Raw genomic sequence first — 25,130 nt, 5'->3', positions numbered from 1 at the left:
TGTTAGCCCCCCTTTTCCCTGCTTTGGGCCACCATACATGTGACCTGATGTCCTAGCCACCATGCAGGAAGGACCAGCTGCTCTGTTGCTGTGACAAAGGTGTCTCTCATACACATGACCTCCCTGATTTTAGAGATTTCTAGTGTGTATGATGGGCCTTAGTCCCATGAAAGACTAGGCATACAACTATATCACCTAAATCACCAGGTTCCAGTCCACCAGCATTCCTGTACATAAATCATCCTATGAGTAACTAGTCAGCAAAGACTGAGATTAAAAATGTGAACTTCACTGTCATAAGGGAAAAAAAAAAAAAAAAAGAATAGTAATAACTGTCATAAATATATAAACAGTAATATACAATTATATTTGCATGTTATTTTAGTGTTGCTAATGTTACTGTGTGCCTAAGAACCATATAGTAAGCATTTAAGTTTAAAAAAATACATGTCAAATCTTACATAAATCTTTTGCCCACTAGAATTTCTTGTTCCATGAAGTTGTACTAGAAATTTCATGAAACACAAGTGAAGCACTGCTGCTTCTTGTATTAGGTGGCTCTTGGAAGGGCAGAAATTTGCAAATGAAGCTAACCAAATGCTTTCATATCTTCCAATTTCTGTGCAGAAAAATATCACCACGTATAGCCAGACTGTCTACTGTGCATTTGAAATTCACCCCAGCAAGTACCTGAGTGCTGCAAAGTTCAAGGTGTTTGGCTGCCACTCAGCTCTGCCTATGTGTGTACTCAGACAGTCAGAAAGGATGTGGCTCACTTAACCTTTACAAAACCTGTGCTGACAGTGAGGAGAAAGACAAGCAAAATTTTGCTCTTTTAGGTTACTGTTTTCTCAGGAGCCAGCAAATACAAACAATACTCAAATGGACTTTTTTTCTTTTTTTTTTTCTTTTTTTTTGTGGGGGTGGGGGGAGAAGGGAGAACAAAGCAAACAAGCGACAACAAAAAACAGTGATGAGTGACTGTACAGGCCCAAGGATCACACATATTCAGTACTAACTACTATTTTCTTTGCTGGAGGGAGCATTTTTAATTGTTGGCAGACAATTTAAAAGCCTGTGGTAGTACACAGACACTGTTTACTCCAAAGAGAAGAAGGAATTGATGTGTTCATGTTCCCATGACATAAAAGAAAATGTTTATCCAGGCCCCCTTTTCCCACACTTGTGGTACCAGAGAGTATTGTCCCTATTACTACCAGGAAAACCTGATCTAAACTCTGTATGCAGAGATTCAGCATGAACTTATCACACTTTTGTTGTTGTTGTTGTTATTTGGTCTTCCAGAGAGAAAGAATCTGTTTCCTTTGTTTTCAAATTACAATATTTGGAAGTGGACTACTGCTCTTGGTTCTATCAATCTTGGAATGGCATTTCCACCATAATGCTACATGCTGCCTTTCTTAGTGCATGGGAAAATGAGGAGTGACCTAATGATCTTGCAAAATTTTTGGTGTTGGATGGAACAGTTTCGCTTTTGTAGGCCTCTAGATAGTTCTACAATGCCAATAACAATGCGATAAAATATACATACGCATAATTTCTGCATGTCACCCCTTAATGCACACAAAACAATGTAAAATTGCCCTGAGGCTTGGATTCCTGATTGGGAACCAAAGTTATTTCTCATTTATTTCCAAGGGCATTTCAGCTCATGTTTTATATTTTTTTTGTGCCATTTCTTTCTGTCTCTGACAAATGTTTCCTTCATTGTTGAAAATAATTCAAGTTACAAAGAAGCCAATGTACGGAGCTTTTGCAAATGCATGTATCTATGTAAAGTTGGGTTTAATCACTTATTGATTCATCCAGGTTCCTCTACACTGCCTTCCAAAGCAGTTTTAATACTGAAAAGGAAAGAAAAATACCAAAGCTATGGCCCTAATGGCAAAGTCATTTGCAGTGATCAACTACCATTCATACGCTTTTGATGAAAAATGACTTATAAATGGTGATTTCATCAAGAAGATAAAGTACTTGTAGTTACATTTTGACATGCAGAAAAAATTGCAATGTGATTGTGGTTTTCATAATGCTTGCCCAAGTTTCTGAAAAAGACTTTCCAATTCCTTTTCTGCACAGCTTTATCCACATTCTGGATACATTTTGCACATTTAGAAATGCACTATCAATATTTTCTTTGCTATCAAACAAAATATTTCTGTCAAGCCAAACACTGAAACTACCCTTAATGTTGCTCATTCTTGTTTACTAGCTATATATATATATGTATGTATGTATATGTATGTATATATATATATATATATCACCAAGGTCATGGACAGCCACATACATTTAAAAATTGAGGAAAGAGGTAAACTGGGCTGACTTGTGCATCAGAGGCAGTTCTTAGCAATTTAGCTGTCAAAATTACACTAATTTACCTGAGAAGTGACTCTGCTCTGTGATTTCCTGAAACACTAAGGATTTAGAGGAATAAAACTATCTGATGCTGTATATTCTGCAACCAGAGAGAGATGTATGACTGCAGCACACTGCAGGATCAAACCTTCAGCTCTGCAGCCAGCCCTTGAATTAAAATATCTCTCTAAAGCAAAAAGTGAGAATTTTGAACTAAATATCTTTCCAGCATGCAAATGACTGCCATTTCCAGGAGGATATCTGAAATCCAAAATAATACATGACTTTCTCACCATTCAGTAAAATCCCTGGAAATGAACTGGTTACTTGCCAGTTCTCGTTTAATTCTATAGTAAGTATATGTGATCCTGTCAGCCATGGTGAAGGGAAATGAGGCAGCTTTGAGGAAAGCACAAGAGATGGAGGAAAGTGAGAGAGGCATCCAGGAGATGAATGATATGACAGCTCTGTCCAGCACACTAGAGCACAGTGAGATTTTTGAAAACCTTTATTACTGTAGGCAAAGTCAATTCAGACACTTTGAACATTTTGCACATAAGGAAAGGTCAGTCTGCACCCAAACAATCAAAAATGATGAAGAAATGACCTTCACTTAGCAACAACTCCAAAGAATGTAGGCATGGCATTAAAAGCTTGAATCTTTGTCAATTTTCACTATGGTTTTAAGAGACTGACAAGGAAGAACAGCAGGATAAAACTGCAGTTCAGTGCTAGTACTCACTATATTTCTAACCATGGTGGTTGAGGTGAGGAGTGTGACTTCTCTCCAAGAATAGACCACAGGAATGAGGGAATTTGATATCAAGGCCCAGTTTTGTGACAGGCATTCAGAGTGAACTTTAAGTCATTAAAACTCTTTATAGTTTATTCTTTAATTAGCAAGATGGCTAGTATTCCCATTGCATATACTATTTAAATACTGTGATTGGTGCAGGGCTATCACTTTTGAGGCTTATTCTCACCTAAGATTTGTATGGTGCAACTACAGTACAAAAAAGCCCCGTCTGCAAGATGGCCTGCACATGGGGCAAGAAATTCCAAGAACAGGGTCTCAGACAAACACAAAAACACAGGCATTGTCTGCTCTTACACAGACACCTAACCATCTCTCTTTGACTTCAAAGCACACAGAAAGTACTTTTTGGAAATTTTGATGACTGGCATTAAACGTATTTTAGTCTCTTAGCTAGGCTCTAAACAGTATGTTATTTTGGGGGAAGAGAGAGGGGGAAGGTGAGTGACATCAAGATATGCATCAGATTTGCATTAAAAAGAAATATAAAGAGGGAAAGCAAGTATACAGAGAGAAATAAGAAAATAAGAATTAAATATTTGCTGACTGTGTCCTTAAATTTAAATTTCAGGTGGTGAGCATTCATTCAATAAAAATAAATAAGTGAACCAAAGAAATCTTTGCCAATGTAATAGCTGGACCTCAGAACATCACAAAGCTTCTGTTGCCTTCCTTCAAAAGTAACAGATAATTCATAAATGTGCAAGCACTGACAGTAATTTAGCAGACCACATCTGGCATGGGTGTCACAGCCCAACCCTGCAGAAACTGGATTGTAAATCTTAAAGCTGTGACATGCCTTAGGGAGTCACTACGGTTGTGTCATGAAAGAAATAAAACAAAAACTGTGGCCAGAAGAAAATGCTTCAGATGACGTTTGGGATGTTTCCTCCTCTCCAACTTTGGAGAAGGGAAGGCTCTCTCTTTCTTTGATGATTTTATGAACAACATTGTAGTAAAGGCATGGAACCAGAATGGCATAAGTGCTCAGTAGCTAAGGAGATAATTCACTGCTGTCTTATTGGCCAGCATTTACCTTTCATGAAAACTATGTAACTTCCATTGCTTTAAAGTTAAGAAAAACTGCATTAACATGAAAGATGAGAATAACTTTTTTTTTTTTACCCTGACATTAAACTCATTAGAGATAATTCCAGATAAAAAGAATGTTATACCTAAAAATACAAATCTGAATATTCTAAGTACTCTGAAATAAATACAAAATTTAAGAAAACTTGGTATCTAAGGATGAATTGCTCCCATAGCACTTAATTCATTCTCGAATGTCTGAGAGGGAGAACAATCCACTTTATCCAACATTTTGTCATAACACCAAAGTAACCTGCTTCAACATTACGGCTTGAACAGCTGCATAAAAAAATCATGAAAACACAGCAGACAATATGTGTTTTCAGACAATATGAGTAAAGAGATGCTTAAAACAGAAGTGGAACCTGTGCTAGAAGAAAAGATCTTTTGCATAAATCACAGTTTTCCAGCTTCCTAAAGACTTCCTTGACAAGTCATTATCCTGCTTTAAGCATCTTTTCTACATCAATGAAATGCATAAACCTTCCTTTCTGCCCCTATTTGTCTTGTGTCTATAAACTTTTCCAGGCATAGCCTAGCTTTTTTTTTTGTGTAGTTCTGCCACAAGAAGTCTCCAGTCATTGCATCCTATTGCATAGCTGTTGGGAAAAAAAAAAAAAAAAAGTGTTGCTCTTTTCACAAGTAAACCATCATGTTTTTCTGCAGGTCTTCATGACAGCACAGAAAGGTACCTGGTGGACACTTCAAGAACATTGCAAAGCAGTTCCTGAACAGTGATTGCTCTAGAAAAGGATACATGGTGAGATGGAAGAATGCCAATGTGATAGAAGAGGGGGTTGGAGATTACTGCAAGGTTGTGAAATCCCCAGCAGTATACTAGAGCCTGAAGTCCATTATTGACTAAAAATCCAATCCAATTTATATGGATCAACAGCAGAATTTAAAGGAAAACAAATAGCTCACCTTCACCACAACAGGTGCCAGCAGCAATGTTCTGCTGAAAGCATCGTATCTCCATGCCTTACTGGTATTTGTGCTCATTAGGCTACCCACTTTTCTGTGTCTTGTTACCTAGATACTGTAGGAAAATAAGTGTTTCATAATCAGACATTTTCAGTGCTCGTACAGAAAGTGTGCTTGTGCAGAGTCACTGAACTACATTGTATAAATAAATAAAGTAACAATCTGTTGTCTACTTATGGATAAATAACCATTGTTTACAGCACAGTCTGACTTTAATTCAGGAAGACATTCAAACAGCATACTTAGGCAGTTCGTATTTATTTCTTCTACTTTCCCCCAGCTCTGCATCACAAAATTGACATAATTTCTGTGACAGCCAAAAATCCTCCAAAGCTACCATTTCCATTCTAGGAGGTGGAGGCTGAAGAGCTATCTTGTTTTATCACAGTAAGAGTAGAGAAGATAGAAGGAATGTATGAGATGAAGAAGGTCTGTGCTGACAAGTTTAACACTCACCATAATCCACAACAAATGTTACTAACCAGTCTCAACTTGTGAGCAACACACTACAGTACTTTCATGGTGCCTTAAGCACCCTGGATTTTTTCTCCTTTTTTTTTTTTTTTTTTTTTCCTGACTTCATGCTAACAGTCCAGCTCTGGAAATCTCTGGGTTTTTTTAATGGTCTTACTGTTTCAAGAATTACCAGGCTTCTCCTGGAGCTGTCATTTCAAGCTAATGAATTCTCCAGAGCTGCTGAGATTTTTCTGTCTCTACCAGCCATTCAACCCAACAGGGTTCTCTAAACTGCAGGGGGCTCCTGCCACTTACTTTGCTCTGTGTCAGCTGGTGTCATACTCAGATATGACTCATCCAAACCAGAGGACCACCCTGAGTCACAAGCAGAACCATACTTGCAGAACAGGGAAATTCATCCATCTGATGTCTTATGACCCTGTCCTTGGATGGTCCATAGTCAGTAATGAAAAAAGATTGCCAACGCTGCAGTTAGTAAAGATTACTACTGCCAATGTAACTATTGTGCAGAGATTCACAAGAAAATGATCTATATTAGAAATGAAAAATAGATTAGACCATAGTTAGGAAGCAACAATAAATCCTTCCTGATACACACCACCTGTTTGACACATGAGCATTTGTAGAAGCTTCCTAACCTGTTCACAACTATATTGATCATGGCAAATTTTACAGCTGCTTCTTGGGATTTAAGCAAGTCTTCACTTCTCTCTGCTTTGACAGGAGGGTAATGCCTGTACAGTGATGTGAATGAAAGCTGAAGAATGAAGTAGAAATCAGGGAAACCTCCTTCAGCACAAAGTTAGGGGATGTGGAGATAGTTCCTCAAAAGTATTCCTCATTGCAAAGACCTGGAAAATCTACCATGGAACTGGGGGGAGAGGGGAGCTGGGGAATATCTTTCAGAAATGCAGCAAGTACAGAAATCATACAATATGGGTAGGAGGTGAAAAAGAGAATAGCAAGTAAATATAAACACATTTCAGCTATACAATGGGGCACATCTATTCATCACTTGATTCAACATCACACATAGGAAAGGAGTGCTGCTTTTAGGATACGGGACCTTGCTTGCTCCACCATGAAAGTTCTTTTTGCTCATTATTTCTACAACAGGTTGCTTTATTTCAAGTTTTGATATGCAGAAAAGATTGTCATTACACAAGGAAGGGGTCATGCACAATCATGGCCTTTACTACTTTAGTGCTAAATATTAGGAGGAAAAGCATCCCTTCCACAGCACAGACAAGTTTCATCGTAAAGGAATCACAGGACCTAATGGCACAAGCCACAAGCAGTTTGCTAACAAAGCTACAGGTTGGGAGGAAACTAAGTGAGTAGCAAAGAACTAACAATGTGTGGTGGTTTTACTCTGCTCGGCAGCTGTGCTCCACCACAACTGCTCTCTCACCCCCACCCCTCACCCCTCTTCAAAGGGAAAGGGGGAAAAAATACAATGAAAAGGACTCAAGGGTTGAGATAAGGACACATAGATCACTCAACAAATATCATCATGGGAAAAAAAACGATTAAGCATAGGGAGATTAATTTAATTTATTAACTAACAAGTTAGAGCAGTGAAAAATTAAGATCAACCTAAAAACACCTTCCCCCCATCCACCATCTTCTACATCCTCCCCATAGCAACACAGGGGAACAGGGAATGGGGGCTGTGGTCAGTCAGCCCCTTCACAGTCACTCTCTGCCCCAGCTCTATGCAGGGTCCCTCTCACGGGATGCCGTCCTTCCCGAACTGATCTTGCAGTGACTCCCCACAGGCAGCAGCTCTTCAGGAACTGCTCCCACGCGGCTCCATGCCACGGGGTCCATCCATCCCCCAGGAGCAAACTGCTCCAGCACGGGTCCCCCACGGGTGGGCGGCAGCTCCCCCCAGACCCCCTGCTCCTGCGTGGGCTCCTCTCCACGGGCTGCAGCTCCGGCCCGGGGCCTGCTCCTCTGGGGGCTCTCCATGGGCCGCAGCCTCCTCCAGGCCACATCCACCTGCTCCACCGGGGGCTCCTCCACCCATGGGGGGGCTGCAGCGTGGAGATCTGCTCCATGTGGGACCCATGGGCTGCAGGGGGACAGCCTGCTCCACCAGGGGCCTCTCCCTGCACAGGCCACAGGGGAACTGCTGCTGCCTGCCTGCAGCACCTCCTGCCCTCCTGCTGCATCTCCTGCCCGTGGGGGCTACAGGGCTGGCTCTCACTCCTCGTTCTCTCAGCTGCTGTTTCCCAGCAGGCTTTTTTCCCTTTCTTAAATCTGCTCTCCCAAAGGCACAAACAAAATCACTTGTTGGTTTGGCTCTGGCCAGCAGCGGGTCCCTTTTGGAGCAGCTGGAGCTGGCTCTTAGCAAACATGGGGCAGCTTCTGGATTTTTCTCACAGAGGCCATCCCTGCAGTCCCTTGCTACCAAAACCTTGCCACATAAACCCAATACACAATGTTAACAAAAATAGCTGCAAATGGCGAAACTCTACAAAGGCAATGGCACCACCAGTAACTGGACTTTTTCATACTCCAAATCTATTATTGCAGTAGCAGGTGTCATACTACGAAATTCCATTAGTTAGGGAAAGGCTGCAAAAGAGTAATTAATGAAGCATTTGCACCATGGAAGGGTGAGGCAGCATTATCAGGAATAGAAAACCAATTCAATTTAAAATGCAAGCAGGCTTATGAACAGGATGACACTGCAAGTTAATCAATTGTTTATGCATGACCTTACAAACAAATTAACATTGGCCTTTCAAAAAATGAAGATCCTTAGAATAGAGTTGTTTCAGGAGCCTGTGGAGGTAATATATCAGGTGCAAATATACATTGTTTAATCTTTATTAAATAAAGATTCCTTTTATTGTTTAAATAATACTTTTACACTTAAAGACACAAGGCTCTACCATAACAATTTTATTATTTCACTCAACAGGAAAACAATATCCTTAGCTAAACACAAGACACAATTCAGGTGAGTTCCAGTTGGAAATCTTACTTCTTGCTCCGAAGATAAGAGCATGAAATTAAGGATCATTTCATGCTTCCCATGAAAAATGCTATAAAGACACCACTGCGGTCTGTGAAGTACTAATGAGACTAATCTCTTTAACTTGATAAAAACATGAAAATAAAATTAGAAAAAGCCACTTTCTCTCTGTTCACCAAGTCTCTCAACTGAGGCTATGAATCATAAAGAATTAATTCAAACAAGCCCAGCAAAAGTGATCAACCCTCTTACCACCAGCTCCTTACCAACTGTTAGGAGCAAGGCTTGAGAGGAGCCCTTGCATGGTTTTAGATGACCCAGGGAAAGCCTTTTTGGGAAAGGAAAAGACAGAGGCAACTCTTTTGGATGTTTTAGAAAACAAACCATTTTGTAGATTGAACTTTGACAACAGAGTCACCGTTCTTTCTGTCTACCATATCTACAAGAATATGCATGGAATGACTCAGGGAACAAAGACACAAGATATATGGAGATATATGATCAAGATGCAGATATGAAGACTATGCTTGAAATGTAAGAAAACGAACAAATTATGCTAGGATAGACTCAGTTTTTAACCATTTTTCTAAGCCTGTCTGTGCTGGCAGAAATCCCTGTAAGATTTTAAATTACAAAATCTGTGATGGCCTGTCTGGGCTATCAGATGCTTTTAAGGTCTGAATGTGCAATTGAATATACAACTAATCAATAATTAACTTTGGAAAATTTGGTTTTAGTTTTAGTTAAGATCACACAACACAGTAGGGGCATGAACATCAGACAGGGAGCCCCACAAATTTACATCACATAATCACAGAATGGCTGTGGTTGGAAGGGACCTCTGAAGATCATCTAGTCCAACCCCCTTGCCAAGCAGGATCACCCAGAGCACAATGCACAGGATGACATCCAGGCATATTTTTAATATCTCCAGAGAAGGAGACTCCACAGCCTCTCTGGGCAAATCTCTTTGTCAGCCTTAGTAAATCATTTAATTTGCCTGCCTCTTTCTCTTCAGCTTTTCTTGTGATTACAGTTAGTTACCTCTCCTTCAATGTCATTCTTATTAATAACTTTAAATATTAAATTGTATGAATATATTGCATACTTTTATCATATGAGAAGACTAATAAACTCACATATTATTAAAAAAACAATCTTCAGATAAGCATATAGAGTTGAAACCTCACATAACATGTAGCAATGTGTATGTGCTATAAAAACTGCCATGACTCCAGAAATATTTCTTTTGACATAAAAAGGTCAAAATAAGCAGATCCTTCCTTGCAGGGCCCAAGATAGATTCACATTTCAGAGCCTGTATGTTCTTAGCATTTAGTAGTAAATGATGTTGTAGCTACAACAGTGTTTTTAGTCATTTGTAGCAAATTAGATCAGCCCACAAGATGGGTGAAGAATATACCAGCCTCCCATCTAAAATTGGCGGCAACAGACACAAAAGACAATGCAGAAATAAAGTTATATTAGACTGACGAATCTGATAAATACTCTGGAAAAAAAAAAAAAAATCCAACTACTGACAATTACAAGTACAAGGTGTACCTGGAGTTTTAGAAAAATTGAGGGCTTACTAATATTTCTAAGAAATATTATGTAAACCTGAGATGGAGGATGTGCCACAATGAGCAAGTTTTGAAGGAAAGAATGAAGGTTGTATAATGAGCCTTCTTCATTTCTGTGTTTCTAAATGCAAAAACTAGGCAACTTAGCATTTCCTTAATAAATTTTTTCATCACAGATGCACAATATATGTACCTAAATAGGGTCATAACATAGGTTTCTGACACCAAACATTAACATACAGTATGCTTTCCAGTCATTTTTCTCCCTTAATAGAGAGTACTATCTTGCCATGATTGGTATCATTTCCACTGAACTCTTTTTTTTTTTTTTTTCAGTATGATTGCTTCACTGGGAAATTGCCATGTTATTTTGATGAAGAAAAGAAGTGCTTTATTACATAAGAAAGATGGGTCATTTGAAAAGATAATACAGGCATTTTTTTCTTCAGACTGAAGACAAAGGTCCCTGTTTTATCCAAAATGCCCCTATGCTTTTTCCACAAGGCACGTACAGTATAGATTAGACATCACGACCTGCTTATGTGTTGCAAAACTGAAGCTGTGCTTTTTTTTCTTTGCTTGTTCTTTATGATTCGAAAGAGATACTGGATAGAATGGTTTTCCTTTTGTTTTGTTTTGTTTCTTTCCTTTTTATTTTGTCCTGACTGTCCAAAAAAAAATTCAAGACTTGACAACATGAAACTTTCCTTCCAAAACCACATTTTTCTTGCTGAAATAAAAGGACGACGTCTATCAGACATTCCTGGCAAATATTAACAGAAAATTAGGCTAGGATTAATGATTTGGTTTTCCTTTAATTTTTTTTTTTTTTTTTTTTTTTTTTTGGGGGGGGGGGGTTCGTATGGAGGGGGAGTGCAAACTAATATGTGAAGAAATCAGTTCTGATACCACATAGGTATCAAATTTGTTTTTGGTTTTGCTCAACTATAATGTGCTCCTCCACCTCCCACCCCTACAAGAGAAGAAACTATAGCATAAGGGAAAGTAATTCATTTCCACTTCAATCAGCAACTAAAGCATTTCAGAAGAGGAAGCTGAGATCTTGTTCCCTTAAATCCACAGTTGTTTTACAAGGATCATATTTTCACAAATCACAAGAAAAAAATATAAACCAGATTATCTCGTTTCCAAATATCCCCTGAAATCACAATCATCCTCCTCTGCAGAACTGAACTATCAGCATTGGTGAGTATATATTGTGATTTTATAATGCTAGTATGCCTATGCTTACACACACTGAGAGAAAGACACAGTGGAAAGTATGCACAATGCACGCCATGGGTACGCTATAGATTTTACCGTAAATATGCCTCTACAGAGGATTTGATCTCATATGGGAATAATAACAGAAAAATCTGAAGAGGCAACAGGTACTGGTCATGATTCAGAAAACCAGAAAAGTCAATTACTGACTTCCAGTCTCTAGAGGTAATTCTCAGCTCCCTGAGAATTTTACAGCCTGAAACTTCCATTTATATGTGTTCTTCCAAAGAAATTAATACTGTTACTGAAATAGTGATTTAAAGATGCACTTGTAGAGCATTTAGCCACCTAAGGTTCCTTGAGTAGGTCATTATCAAAATTTCCACCAACCCATTTTGCATTAGGTTTTCCTGATGCTCTGCATTTCCAAGACCTTCACTCAAAAAAAAAATTACAGAGAACACTGGAAGAAGAAAGAACCCATACGAAATAAAATTAAATTAGCATGTCCTGATTTTGGCTTGGATAATGTTAATTTTCTTCTTAGAGTCTTGTATGATGTTGTGTTTGGGGTTTTTGTTAATAATAGTGGTGCTAATGGCTTCAAGTTACACCAGGGGAGGTTTAGATTGGACATCAGGAAGAATTTCTTCATGGAAAGTGTGGTTAGGTGCTGGAATTGGCTGACCAGGGAAGTGGTGGAGTCCTCATCCCTGGTGGTATTCAAGAGATGTGTGGATGTGGTACTTAGGGACATGGTTTGTTGGTGGACTTCGCATTGTTACATTGATGATTGGACATGATGATCTTAAGGGGCTTTTCCAATCCAAGTGATTCTATGGCTCTATGAAACAGTTACATGGGATGGGCCCTGATCTCCTGGGAGTGGCTGACACCTGCCTGCTAGTGGGAAGCAGTGAATGGATTTCTTGGTTTGTTTTGCATGCGCGCACAGCTTCTGCTTTACCTGTTGAACTGTCTTTATCCCAACCCACAAGTTCTCACAATTTTACCTTTCTGATTCTTTCCTCCATCCCAGTGTGGGGAGTGAGCAAGAGGCTGTGTGGTGCTGAGCTGCCTGCTGGGGCTAAACCGTGACAACTGGAAAAGCAGACAGGAAGGAATATGATTTATAGACAATATTAACAAGTGATTAATAGAAAAAGTGATTAATAGAGTTTCATACCATTTTGTGATTTTACTGTATAGAGGAAAGTATTAAACATCATGATAATAAAAAATGTTCTGGAATCTTTCAGGAGCACAGTATTCAGATAAGAACAGATAACACTACTCAGCTTCAAGCACATCTTGGTACAGGCTGAAAAGGAAAATACAGAATCTGCAAAGGTGCCACACACCCTTCATCAAAACAGGCTGATACCTCTATATAGTATCTGAGACTACCAGGGGACAGCAGACAGTCACAAAACTGCAGGAACCCCCTGAAACCACAGTGGTGCATTCTTGCAGGACTGTGCCATCAGCACTGCTAAAAAGCATTTACAGTTAACATCCCTATTCTTACCCTTACTTGAGCATCCTTCCCTGCCTCCCTGAGTGTTGTGCATCATCTTTAACCAATACTGTCATGCTTGCCACCCTTATTCTTATTTGGTGATGCTTGTACCAAACTGTTTATACAGACATAATACCTTAGAAATTCCTGTGCTGCATCCCATCAGGATTGCTATGAATAGGCACAATTCTTAAAGCTAAAAAAAGGGGGGAAAAAAATCATTGGATACTACAGTAGAACAGGTGAGATTCATCCTGCAGATGGCTTTAAAACTGTTTAAGCCTCAGGTGTCATCCATTGCTGGAGACTGGGCAGCAAGCTTGCAGATAAATGAAGAGATTCAGTTTGTCAGGAACAATGTTCCCTTTCAGTCCACCCTTGGGTATTGGTGACATTATCAAATTACGCAAGCTGTGTGCCTGTACCTCATGTCACTAAGACATCCCAACTGAATTACAGCGTTACAAGGTACAGGTGGATGAACACAATTTTGAATGCAGTACATGCAAACTTGTTGCTTAATTGTTAAGCCTTTCAGCAACTGTTGCTTAAACAACAACCAACTGCCTAACTTAATAAAAATTCATTTTTTATTTGAAGAGTTTTAAACCTTTTCCTTGATTCCTCCCTCTTTCTCCTTCAATTATTATGGTTTAACATGTTCTCATTTTGATTTTTATTCCACACTGTACCTGCACCCTCTTAAGTGACATACTGAGACTGTAACTATGGCAAATTTTGTTTCTTCAAACAATCCATGATTCAAACAATTCAGAGTTCCAGTTTCACACCTTGCCACAAGCTCCATGTACCACCACCAAAGCAAAGCAGGAAACAAGGTGCAACCTTGACTGCATACGTGTGTGTTTGGAGACTCCTACCTTGTCTCTACTTATCTCAGCTATGGGCAGCAGACAACAGCAGCAACCCAGGCTGAGATGAGTGAGTTTTTCCTACCCCACAGCTAGGCTACTAATTTCTGTCTGAATTTGACATCATGGTGTCTTACACTATGCCCATTTTGCATGCAATTTAAAGATTGCAATCAACAGAGCTGCTTCTGGCACCATGTGGCTTGGGGCTCCTTGTAGAAGAACTGTCCATTTCAGTTGCATAGCTCTGCTCACAGCCTTTTGCTGCTGGTGTCTTTGCAGGGAAAAGCAAAGGAAAAAAACAAGGAAAAGCCCCTTAAAAGGTGTCAGTCCTCTCTGCACAGTGAACTCTGCAACATTCATAGCCTATATCCTGACATAACATAAGTAACCTTGTTGCTCAGTTCCTTTGCAAGGACAGCATACAGATGATCTCAAGGGGACTGTAAGCTTTCCCTTTTGCCTTTTTTCAAGAAAGGAAAATTGTAATATATCCATACATAGGACTCAGAAGTAGCTCTAAAGGCCAAAAGGCTTTATTGCTTAAAAAAGCCTGGTCATATTCTGATGGAAACCATGAAAACCAACATGCACAACTAACGGGCTTCTACCTCCTGCCTGGAAATCCACCTGCCCAGCCTCTGGTGGCAACAGATCTCCTGAGCGTGCTTTGCAGGAACAGTTTACCCCCCTCAGAAAGAGCCTACCTGAGCCAAGGCACATAGCAAGATGCAGAGGATAACCAAATAAAAGAGAAAGTTCATTGAAGAGGTGCCCGTATGATCCAACAGCAGCTCATCCCTGCAGCTCCCAGCAGAGCAAGCAGGGGGACATTAATTGTGCTCTGAATTAGGCTCTGAGTCAGCCTCTGGATGGGCCAATATTTTTAATGACTGTCAGAAATCTGAAGAAGCTTGTAGCTTCAGGTGTATGGCTGTAAAATGGAGGCAAATTTTCATTGCAATATAGAGCAGGAGTGCTATTTTTCTGTTCAGAGATACACAAGTTGCACAAAATCCATCAAAATTATCATTAAAATACAGAACAATTCAAATATACTAGGAGGTTAAACAAGTTTATAAATAGTTTCAGTAAATTAAAAGCACTTTAGCAGTAGCAGATAAATTCACTGATAAACTCACAGATAAATTTAAAATAAGTTAATAAATACATGATTTTGATGAGCAAGCAAAGATAATTTTATGTTATCACTGATCCTGAAGATTTTTGCAGATAAAAGCTGGAAATCAGGAAAAATCTGCAGCTTAATCCACATGTCTTTTTGAGGAAAAACAAGAACAGTACCGCCTTTCATAGGCTATATCCAGCTATCCAGCTACCTGCTAGGCTGGCCAGAGTTTGTTTCAGCAGTGATGTTATTGATGCTTTTAAATAAAGCTTACTGGAGTTAAAGACAATATTTCCACTCATCTGGACAGGATTTGAGTATGAATTTTTGATATTCATAGCAAGATATAATGGACCTACAGAGGAATCTGGCTACAGATTTACATAGAGGAATTTCACAGTCTAGAGCAATGGGATGGTCACATACAGAGCTATCTAGAGTGAAAGGGGCAAAGGCAACAAAAAAAAACCTACAGTTGGAAGGAGCTTTTTTGTCTCTATGTGGATTTTATTAATATTTTCAAATGTTATGCTCTGCCCTTTCAACTTTTTTGTCCTTTCTGTCCTGCATCCATTGAATGGTTCCCATTTAATTTTATAGCATTGATTTACAGTTCATAATTATTTTAGTTTAATGGTTGTGAGGTATTTCTTGTTTTAGTGTTTGTCATCAACAGGGTCCATCTGTACAATATACCTTTGGCTGAAAAGGAGTTTATTACCCCATAAAAATGTCCTCAGCTAAATAATAAATAAATTCAAATCCCCATTCTTTTTTGATTACGGTTTTATATATTTGGGGTGAATACGTTGCAGAAAGAAGAGAGGCTGCTGCCATAAAACCCATAGGTCTCCCTGTAGATACAATACATGTATAAAATGCATTTGGCCACAGTGACCCACAAGTGACCTCATACAACTGATAATTAAAGTTAAGATTGCCAAGTGCTTTTTAGGGGAAAGTAAGGTCCCATTTGTGCATTCTTGTCAAACTTATCTTGAATAAGGAGGGGACGGGGAGGTGTCAAAAAAAAAAAACTGAAGCTCATCCCCAAAGGAAAGAAGGATGTATAGATTGCATACATATGTATGCATGTTTCCATCTATATGTATGTGTGTACACATGGAATGAAAATTGTTTGTACATTAAATAAAAAAAAAAATCCTTTTTTTTTTTTCTCTTTCAAAATCACTATGAAAGCCAATCCAAATTTATGTCGTAAACTTACAGCTTGGCACCAGATGAATCTAAATACAAGAAATAATCTGAGCCGGATTAATTTGTTTACTCTAGAGTCAATCCTGCTTTCAATTCATGACTTTGTATGAACTTGGCTGAGCTGCAGGTGTGATAAAATTGGCTACCTCAGGGCTGACACAACTTCTGCAGGGATCTGCAGAACAAAGAGTTCTCACAGTTTCTTGCAACAAAAGCAAGAATTGGGCTCTCCACAATTTCCATGTTTTTTTTCTTTTTTAACCACAAAATGGTATCACACCAGTGCCACACATACAAACAGCCTGTAAGTTCTTACCAGTTGTAGTCACCCAAATTGCCAGGGTAAATAAGTACAACAATTGTAAATTAGCATATCACTACACTCAGTAGTATTGCTTATGTGCATTAACACATTAACGCATCTGCTGTATTATTTAAATCACCTAGTAGATCAGCTTTTTCCTCTCCTTATACAAGGCCCTGTTGTCCATACAGGTTCTAGACATCTGAGGAAATTTCTGTGTCAGCACTGACACACATCCACATCAAATCAAACCTTGTTCTAACTCCTCCACTGAAACGTCACTCACTTTTTTATTCCAGTATGTATAACAATTATGACTAATTCCTCAAGTTCAGCGTGAATGATACCATAATATTATAATGCCATTCTTCTAAAGTTCAGATTTTCCTTCCATTCACAGAAATATGCATAAGAGCAAAGATGAACTCCCACATTAATAGAAACATTGCCCAACCTTACACTTACAGAGCCACGAAAAAAAGATTTTTCTTATCCAAGGGGAAAATAAATAAATAAAAATGACAGCAATAAAAACAGTCATATTTTAAACAAGATTTCAAAACATTTTTCTGTTGCACCTTATCAACTTTCATAGCAGGAAAAATCTACTGTCTGGATTATTTGTTGAAATATTGTTAAAAAATAAAATCACTGAGGGAAAGTTAAAAATCCTTTGTAAACCGTTAAATTTCGTGAATAGTTGATTTTAACAGTGGTATTGGTCCCCTCTCAAAACAAAAAAGGAAGCATCTGATCCGCTCCCTAAATCAGGGGTGCCCTGAGTGAATTGAATGTATTCGAGTTGAGAGCAAAGTCTTATGTAAGAGTAAGTAGGAAAACTAACTTGTAAGGCAGTCTTTGAGGTATGCATGTACACCAGCAGTATGGATACAAAAATCAGCACAAATATAAAGTATTTCCTCTGGTCTTATCAGGAAAAAGCTGTAAAAGACAATGCATTCACAGGAATTATTTCAGCAACCATAAGTAAATACAATAAAATCATGGCTACCTGTGAACAATACACATACAGAAGAATATGGTAGAATCAGTGAAAAATATTTTTTCAGGGTTTGTTTGCTTAACGGTTCACTGTAGGTAATATAGGGCACTGTACTGATTAAAAAAAAAAAAAAAAAAAAAAAAAAAAAAAGTTTCAATAGTCCCAGACAGTGAGACACAAGAGAGATTTAAATTCATAAAGCTCTGACAAAATAACATACAGCTTTCATTGCTTGCTTACTGGTGAGTTTACAGAATTCCCTGGTAGGTTGTAACTGATACCACACAAACTTCCCCATTTTGTTTGCTGGACCAAAGTATTTGTCTGTACTGCCGCTTTCATTTAAAATTTATTCTATGTTCATATAATTTAAAAGCAAGGGAATTTTTATGAGTAAGAAGATCAAAAGCTATTAAAACTATTAGTTTCCAACTTAGGAAATACAAAATGCTTGAGTTCTGAGCCTTTATTTTTATTAAAGAAAAGTAAAAGCTTGGCTGTTTCCAAAATGTTACAACTGTCAACATTACATATAATCTGACAAATGCAGCAAAAACGTTTCAGCAAGATATGTGCCCTGCTGGGCTTGTGCCTGGTTTTGGAAGAATTTCTATCAACACTTTGGTCATAGTTTCAGTAAAATAAATTGCTCCTATAAAACTACGTTTTCTTCAAAAGTGTATCGTTTAATATGAGATGAGAAAAGTGTTGAGACAATAAAGAAGCCCTTGTTATTGAAATTTTCCCGGCAGCCCAGACTTGCAAAATTAAGGATAGATATTAGGACTATTGATAGGCCGAGCAAATATAATTTAATACTGGTTCCTAATAAAAGGTGGAAATGTGTGCTTATTAATTTAACTGTTTCAAAAAGTCATTACGGAAGTAAATTAAACCATATAGAATTGTATATAACTCATATTTCAGTTGCCTATGCAGAGATGAGGGGACAGAGCATTTTGAGACATGCAGGACACCTTACACTGCAAAGAAAGCCTCTCAAATATCACTTTGCCCCATGGGACATGATGGAGGAACACAAAGGGGCACATCACTGAAAGCTAGGTCATCATACATTTTTCAATTCAATAGTATGTCAAAGTAAACAAGAATTTCCTTACCATGAAGGAAATTCTTACCCAACACATTAGAAAAGACTATAGGATGTTCAGGTTTTAGGAAAGGGAACCATACTACACATGCAACCCATATCTGAAGAGTGTTCTTCTATAATGAGACCAGAGGCAACAGAGATTTTGCTGGGATATCTATTACAGCAATACAGTGATCACATACAACTCACTAATAGCTTTGATCTACTTGCACAGGCATTGATGTGAATGATTTGATCCCATATGCCCAGAAGCCAGTGGAATTGCCACTTTTCACATTTTCTCATGTTTCCCAGCAGTCCTGCCAGTCTTGAACTTTATACAAATGCACAGACAGGTAGGAAGTGGTTCTAAAATTCAGCGGCTGTTATTCTGTAAAGTTGTTGAAATCTCTGCATATAAAAATGCACTTCATCAAAGCTGTTCAGGCTGTCATTATGGAACTCCAGGCGTTCTTTGGGACAGCTCTGATGAGATGCAATATCTATTTATACTGATATAGCTCGTATCTGGTGTTCTTGCTCATAAAATGCTCAGACATTTCCCATCTCAGACATGCCCATCTTCACATTGGCCACCCACTTGTTCCCAGACTCAATTACAAACTATGCTTAAATTCCATTTTTTATTAAAACACCTAATTTAAGCAATCTGCTCGCTTTCATTGTCATGCCCTTCCATTAACAGTTTTGAGAAGTTTCCTTTTAATAACCAAACAGCAATTGTATTAGCTGAACACACTGTGCAAGGCTTTTCTTTTATAGGATATGCAAATCAGATATAGTAGCTAAATCTTCTTATGAGAATGTACTGACATTTCAGATTATATTACAGGATTGTAGAGACCTTGTAAGCCTTGTAAGAAGCTTTGCAATGCATACAAGATTTAGAATGAAGTAATTTTGTTTTATTTCACCTATATTAATACTCTGTACTCGTATGTACACTTTATGCACATGTGCACTCACACCACTTTCCAACATTACCTGTACTATGCTCCTTTTTCAGTAACTCATAGTTCCCATTACTAAATTATTCTCTCTCTGCATTCAGTTCATATGAGAATAAATATGGCTAAAGCATTGCACTGGAGCTCAAAATGTGGTTTCAATGCTGGATGTTTCAGCAGTTTCCTTGCTCCTTTGGATTAGTTACAGTCTTCGCATACCACTGATCTACATGTACAGAAAAGGCAGAATTCTATCTCTTTTCTTCTTTTTCTTTCTTTTGTGATTTTATGCTCCTTCATCTAGTTAAAACTCTTGTCATTATACAATTTTTAGAATCTCCCAAAACAATTATAATGTTAGAAAAAATCTGCAATAAAAAGAGTTTTTAAAGCTATAATCTCACAAACTGCATCTTTTTTGTTACCTTGCAAGCTAATTTATAAATGAGACTTCAGCCCAGCCTCTAGATGTTCATGTTCAGTTGTCTTCATCAGCCTCAAATTAGCATCTACAGACAGAAACTGCTCATTGACAGAGAAAAGTGGTACTTAACTGCACAAGTAGGAATTTTGTGTGCTTAGCTATTGATGCCCTAAATTCCCAAAGGATGTCCAAGCACTTGATTAAGTGCCTGCTTAAGTAGTATGTTGGTCTGGGGACAACGTGCAGTTTTTGTAAGATGTGTTTGTTTCCCACCAAAGTCTCTGGCCCATGGGTGGATGTGTCTGTCCTGTGATGAATCTTTGGAAAGATAAAGACAGAGAGCAGGGGAAAGAAACAGTCATTGACATCCATATGCTCACCAGACACAAGGGAGGAGGATGACAGCAGCAAAGTTTAGGGCCAGGAGTTAGGAGAGCAGGAGTAGGTTCTTGAGGAAACTCTCACTGTGGGAATGAAGCAAGATTTAACTTGTGCCTGAGCTCTCCAACATGTAAAATGGAGTTAGCAGTTATTTTGTCTCATGTATGAATGTTGTGAAGTTAAGTGATTGTGAAGCTCAAATTACTCTGGTAGAACACAGTCTGACTGCCATACATACGTGTACTCACCAGCTTTGATTCGAAGACTAACACATATATTTTAATGATGCTCAAATTACATCAGAAACAGTTGGGGAAAAGAAACAAACAAACAAACAAAAACAAACAAACAAACAAAAAAAAAAAAAAAAAAAAAACACCACTAAGAAAGCATGGTCCGGATGATATTTTGATTTTAAGAAAATTATTGGAAAAAAAAATACATAAAATTCAGCCTTTTTTTTTTTATTTTGCAGCCCAACCTTTCAAGGTTCCTCCACCTTCACCTACCAACTTCTTTCAAAATTAAATGGCATTTAAACTTCCTGACCTGAGCTTGGTTGCTGCTTCCACCAAGCTGCATAGTATTTATGCTCATCTGAAACAGCTATGGTTAGCTGTTTCATATGAAATCTAGAGAAAAAAAGAAGAAAACCTTGAGAAAAATTGCTGAAGCAATGACAGAAAAACACTAATGGAGTTCAGGGCCAATGCAGAGCTGTCTAAATCTATTGTTTATATGGGGGTTAATTTTGTCTGAACTGCTTGCTCAGCTTAACATAAATAAAAAAAAAATAAAAATAAATAAAAATAAAAAAGGCTACCTTCACCCAAAAGAAATTCATAGGCACAGCAAAACACAAAGTTGTGATCTCATCCATCTCTGTGAAGAAAATTAGTGTAACTTTCTCTTTGATTCACTGTGTCTAAAGAGAAAAAGAACCTACATGTTTTTCTGCTAAAATTCTTAATTCAAACACCCAGAGAATAGAATTAGCCACTCTTGAAGAAAATTCCCAGCCATATTTTTAAGCCCCCAAAGAGAAATTTGATTACTAGTCAAAGAAATATCCAAAATTGTAAAACGTTGAATGTCACAGTTGAATGACAGAAAACAGTAGAAAAAGTATTTGTTTTTTTTTTTTTTTTTCAATGTTGTTTCCTCAACACTCTTTTGCCCAGGGCATTATTCTGTGCAGCTCATTATCTGTGTGCCCTTCAGTACCTTTAAACCACGTTATTTAAACAGTAGCAGTTTGCAATGGTCATTTAAAAGAAAGAAAGGAAGAAACAAAAGAAGGAAATGGGAAGGGGAAGGGGAAGGGGAAGGGGAAGGGGAAGGGGAAGGGGAAGGGGAAGGGGAAGGGGAAGGGGAAGGGAAAGGGAAAGGGAAAGGGAAAGGGAAAGGGAAAGGGAAAGGGAAAGGGAAAGGGAAAGGGAAAGGGAAAGGGAAAGGGAAAGGGAAAGGGAAAGGGAAAGGGAAAGGGAAAGGGAAAGGGAAAGGGAAAGGGAAAGGGAGGAAGGAACCACAGAATCATAGAATTGTAGGGGTTGGAAGGAACCTCAAAATATCATTGGGTCTAACCCCTCTGCCAAAGCAGGTTCCTTAGAGCACGCTTCACAGGTAGGCGTCCAGATGGGCCTTGAATATCTCCAGAGAAGGAGACTCCACAGCTTCCCTGGGCAGCCTGTTCCAGTGCTCCATCACCCTCACAGTGAAGTTCTTTCACATGTTGGTGCAGATCTTCCTGTGTTCTATCTTGTGGCCATTGGCCCTTGTTCAGTCTCCAAAAACCACTGAAAAGAGGTTGGCCATATCACGTTGTCTCCCACACCTCATGTATTTATAAACATTGATGAGATCTCCTCTCAATCTTCTTTTCTCCAGGCTCAACAGACCCAGGTCTCTCAGCCTTTCCTCACAGGGAAGATGTTCCAGGCCCTGTATCATCTTTGTGGCCCTCCACTGTACTCTTTCCAGGAGATCCCTGTCTTTCTTGTACCGGGGAGCCCAAAACTGGACACAGTACTCCAGGTGAGGCCTGTCCAGTTGTTCCTTCCCAGATGCTCCCGAACCACTCCCTTGTCAACAAGGGGGGAGCCCTCCACTTCCCTCTCTTTCTCCTCCCTCCAGGGTTGAGGAGTTCCGGGGGGGAGTCCTTGTAGCAAAGACTGAAGCAAAGAAAGCATTCAGTATCTCCACCTTCTCAGTGTCTCCCATTACCAGGACACCCCTTTCATTCAGCAAGGGACCCACATTATCCCTAGCCTTCCTTTTACTGTTTACATACTTTAAAAACCCTTCTTATTATCCTTTATGTCCTTTGCAAGCCTCATCTCTAGGTGGGCTTTATCCTTCCTTGTCTCATCCATGCAGGCCCTGACAACACTTCTATACTCCTACCAAGAGGACAGGCCCTTTTTCTACATTTCATAGACCTTCCTCTTTCTTTTGATCTTAGGGATGCACCAGTCCTGAGCTTGGAAGAAGTGCTGTTTAAATGTAGCCCAGCTCTCACAAGCACCCTTCCCTTCTAGCAACCTATCCCATGAGATACCCCCAAGCAGGTCCCGGAAGAGGTCAAAGTTGGCTCGCTGAAAGTCCAAGGTAGTAATCCCGCTTTTAGTCTTATTTCTACCACCAAGTTCCATCTTGAACTCCACCATCTCACGGTCGCTGCATCCCAAGCTGCAGGAGGAGAGAGAAGGGAGGGAGGGAGGGAGGGAGGGAGGGAGGGATGAAAGAAAAAAATTGTAATATACATCACAGTGAGTCCAGGGAGATCATGTTCGAAAGATACAGTTATTGGTTTGGTTTGGGAAGGAGGTATTTTGTGCCACTGCTGAACACAATCAAAGACAAAAAAACAAATAGGTCTGCCAGTTTATTTTCGTTCATGTAAAAAAAAAAAAAAAAAAAAAAAAAAAAAAAAAAAGGAGGTTTTGGCTAAAAAAGAAAAAAAAATAACAAAAGAAAAAAGTTTTCACTTTGCTGACACATTCCTGCCAGATCGCTGTGGTCTTAACAAGAGTAAGGCTATGAAGGAGATGAGAGCTGGAAAGAAGAAATATAAATTCTAACTCAAGGTCTGCTCTGCTGAGACTTCTAGTTAGGGTGCTGGACTGTCTCACAGGAGATTCTGACTTCACTTCAGGCTCTGTTACCAGTGCTAACTAACCCATTTGTTTTCACATTTACATTGGGAGAGAAAGTAATGTATTTATATAAAATCATTATAGAGATTATTTGAAGGTATTTTATACAATGACCACCTCGTGTGTCCTTTGGATACTATAGACAGGAATCAAAAATCATTCTTATTGTGTATTTATTGCAAAGAAATCTGTCCTTCATATATTTATGGCAGAGAAATATGCCCTTCAAATATTTACTTGGCAATATTATCACTTTTGCATTATCGGAAGTACAATCACAGATCCTGTCTCCACAAATTGAATTCCACTGTGAGCTCTGATGGCTTACACTACAAGGGTGCTGCTGAGCAAACATTTTGTCTTCATTTCTTAGGCTGTGCACTGTACTCATTGTGTATTCTAGGGCGACTTCAATGCCCTGAAGAGGTGTGTTTTTCAGCAAGACATCAGCATGTCAGTGAATACACCACAGAGCGCCTGTGGGAACACTGACAGACTCTAAAATACAGCAGATGCTGCCATCATGCTATCTCATTCATTATGTTGTCTATCTATCTTACACTGCACTTCTCATGATGGTATCTGAGCACCTAATGTGATCAACAAAATATAAAAAACATACTAGTGATATTTTCCTAAAGGGCCCAGGAAGACTTTTAAAGAACATGAGCAGTTCTGAAAGAGCCAGGAGAAAAACTCTTATAAACTTTTTGTCTGTACTATCCGCATCTGCATAAAAATCTTTTCCCCAGACTAAAGGAAACTGTGTGCTTCAGATAGTGAAGTACATTTCTGAAGAGACAAGGGAAGACCTATAACAGGATTCGGTTCAGTTGGAAAGTGTATGTATATTAAAAGTGAGACTGTACTAAAGTAATGGCTTCGTATCAAAAATTATAAATTTTATTGACTAGCATCATAGAGTCTAAATCCATATCTGTTGAGTGCTCATGTGATAACAAGAGATTAATGTTTTCTGCATAGATCATCCAGAATTTAGTGGGAATTTTTTGTTTGTTTTGTTTTTTAATGTGATATCAAACTGTTTATCCCTTTTTCTTTTGAGTTTATCAGAGTCAAAAGACATAATCCATTCCCGAAGAAGTGAGATATAGTCATCATTCACAGAATATGCTTCCCATACTTCTTTTATTACTATTCATATTTTCAACAACATACTACAAATCAACGAGCTGAGTTGCAGATGAACTAAAATGGAACTTGCAAAGAACGATGGGGGGGGGGGGAGGAGGGATGTTTATTTTTCAATAGTCTGGACAACTGAACATAAAATTATGCCCAAATTTCTGATTATTTGTTGATGGAATCTCTCAATTACAAACAATAAGTTGTACTTTCTCATAGTTTTCTTCCCACTTTCTCTTATCTGCTATGCTGTTGAAAGGATGGGCAATGCAAGACTGATTAATAAAGCAAAGTAGATGACCTGTACTGATTATTTTGTTGTTGTTCAATAAACCAGACCTCTTTTTCCTTAGTGGAAATCTCTATGAATGGCTAATGATTCTTT

The sequence above is a fragment of the Netta rufina genome (genome assembly GCF_964035555.1).
Source record: "Netta rufina genome assembly, chromosome: Z".
NCBI classification, from domain to species: Eukaryota; Metazoa; Chordata; class Aves; order Anseriformes; family Anatidae; genus Netta; species Netta rufina.
The sequence above is the reverse complement of the archived record's forward strand: the minus strand, read 5'-3'. Positions refer to the sequence as shown.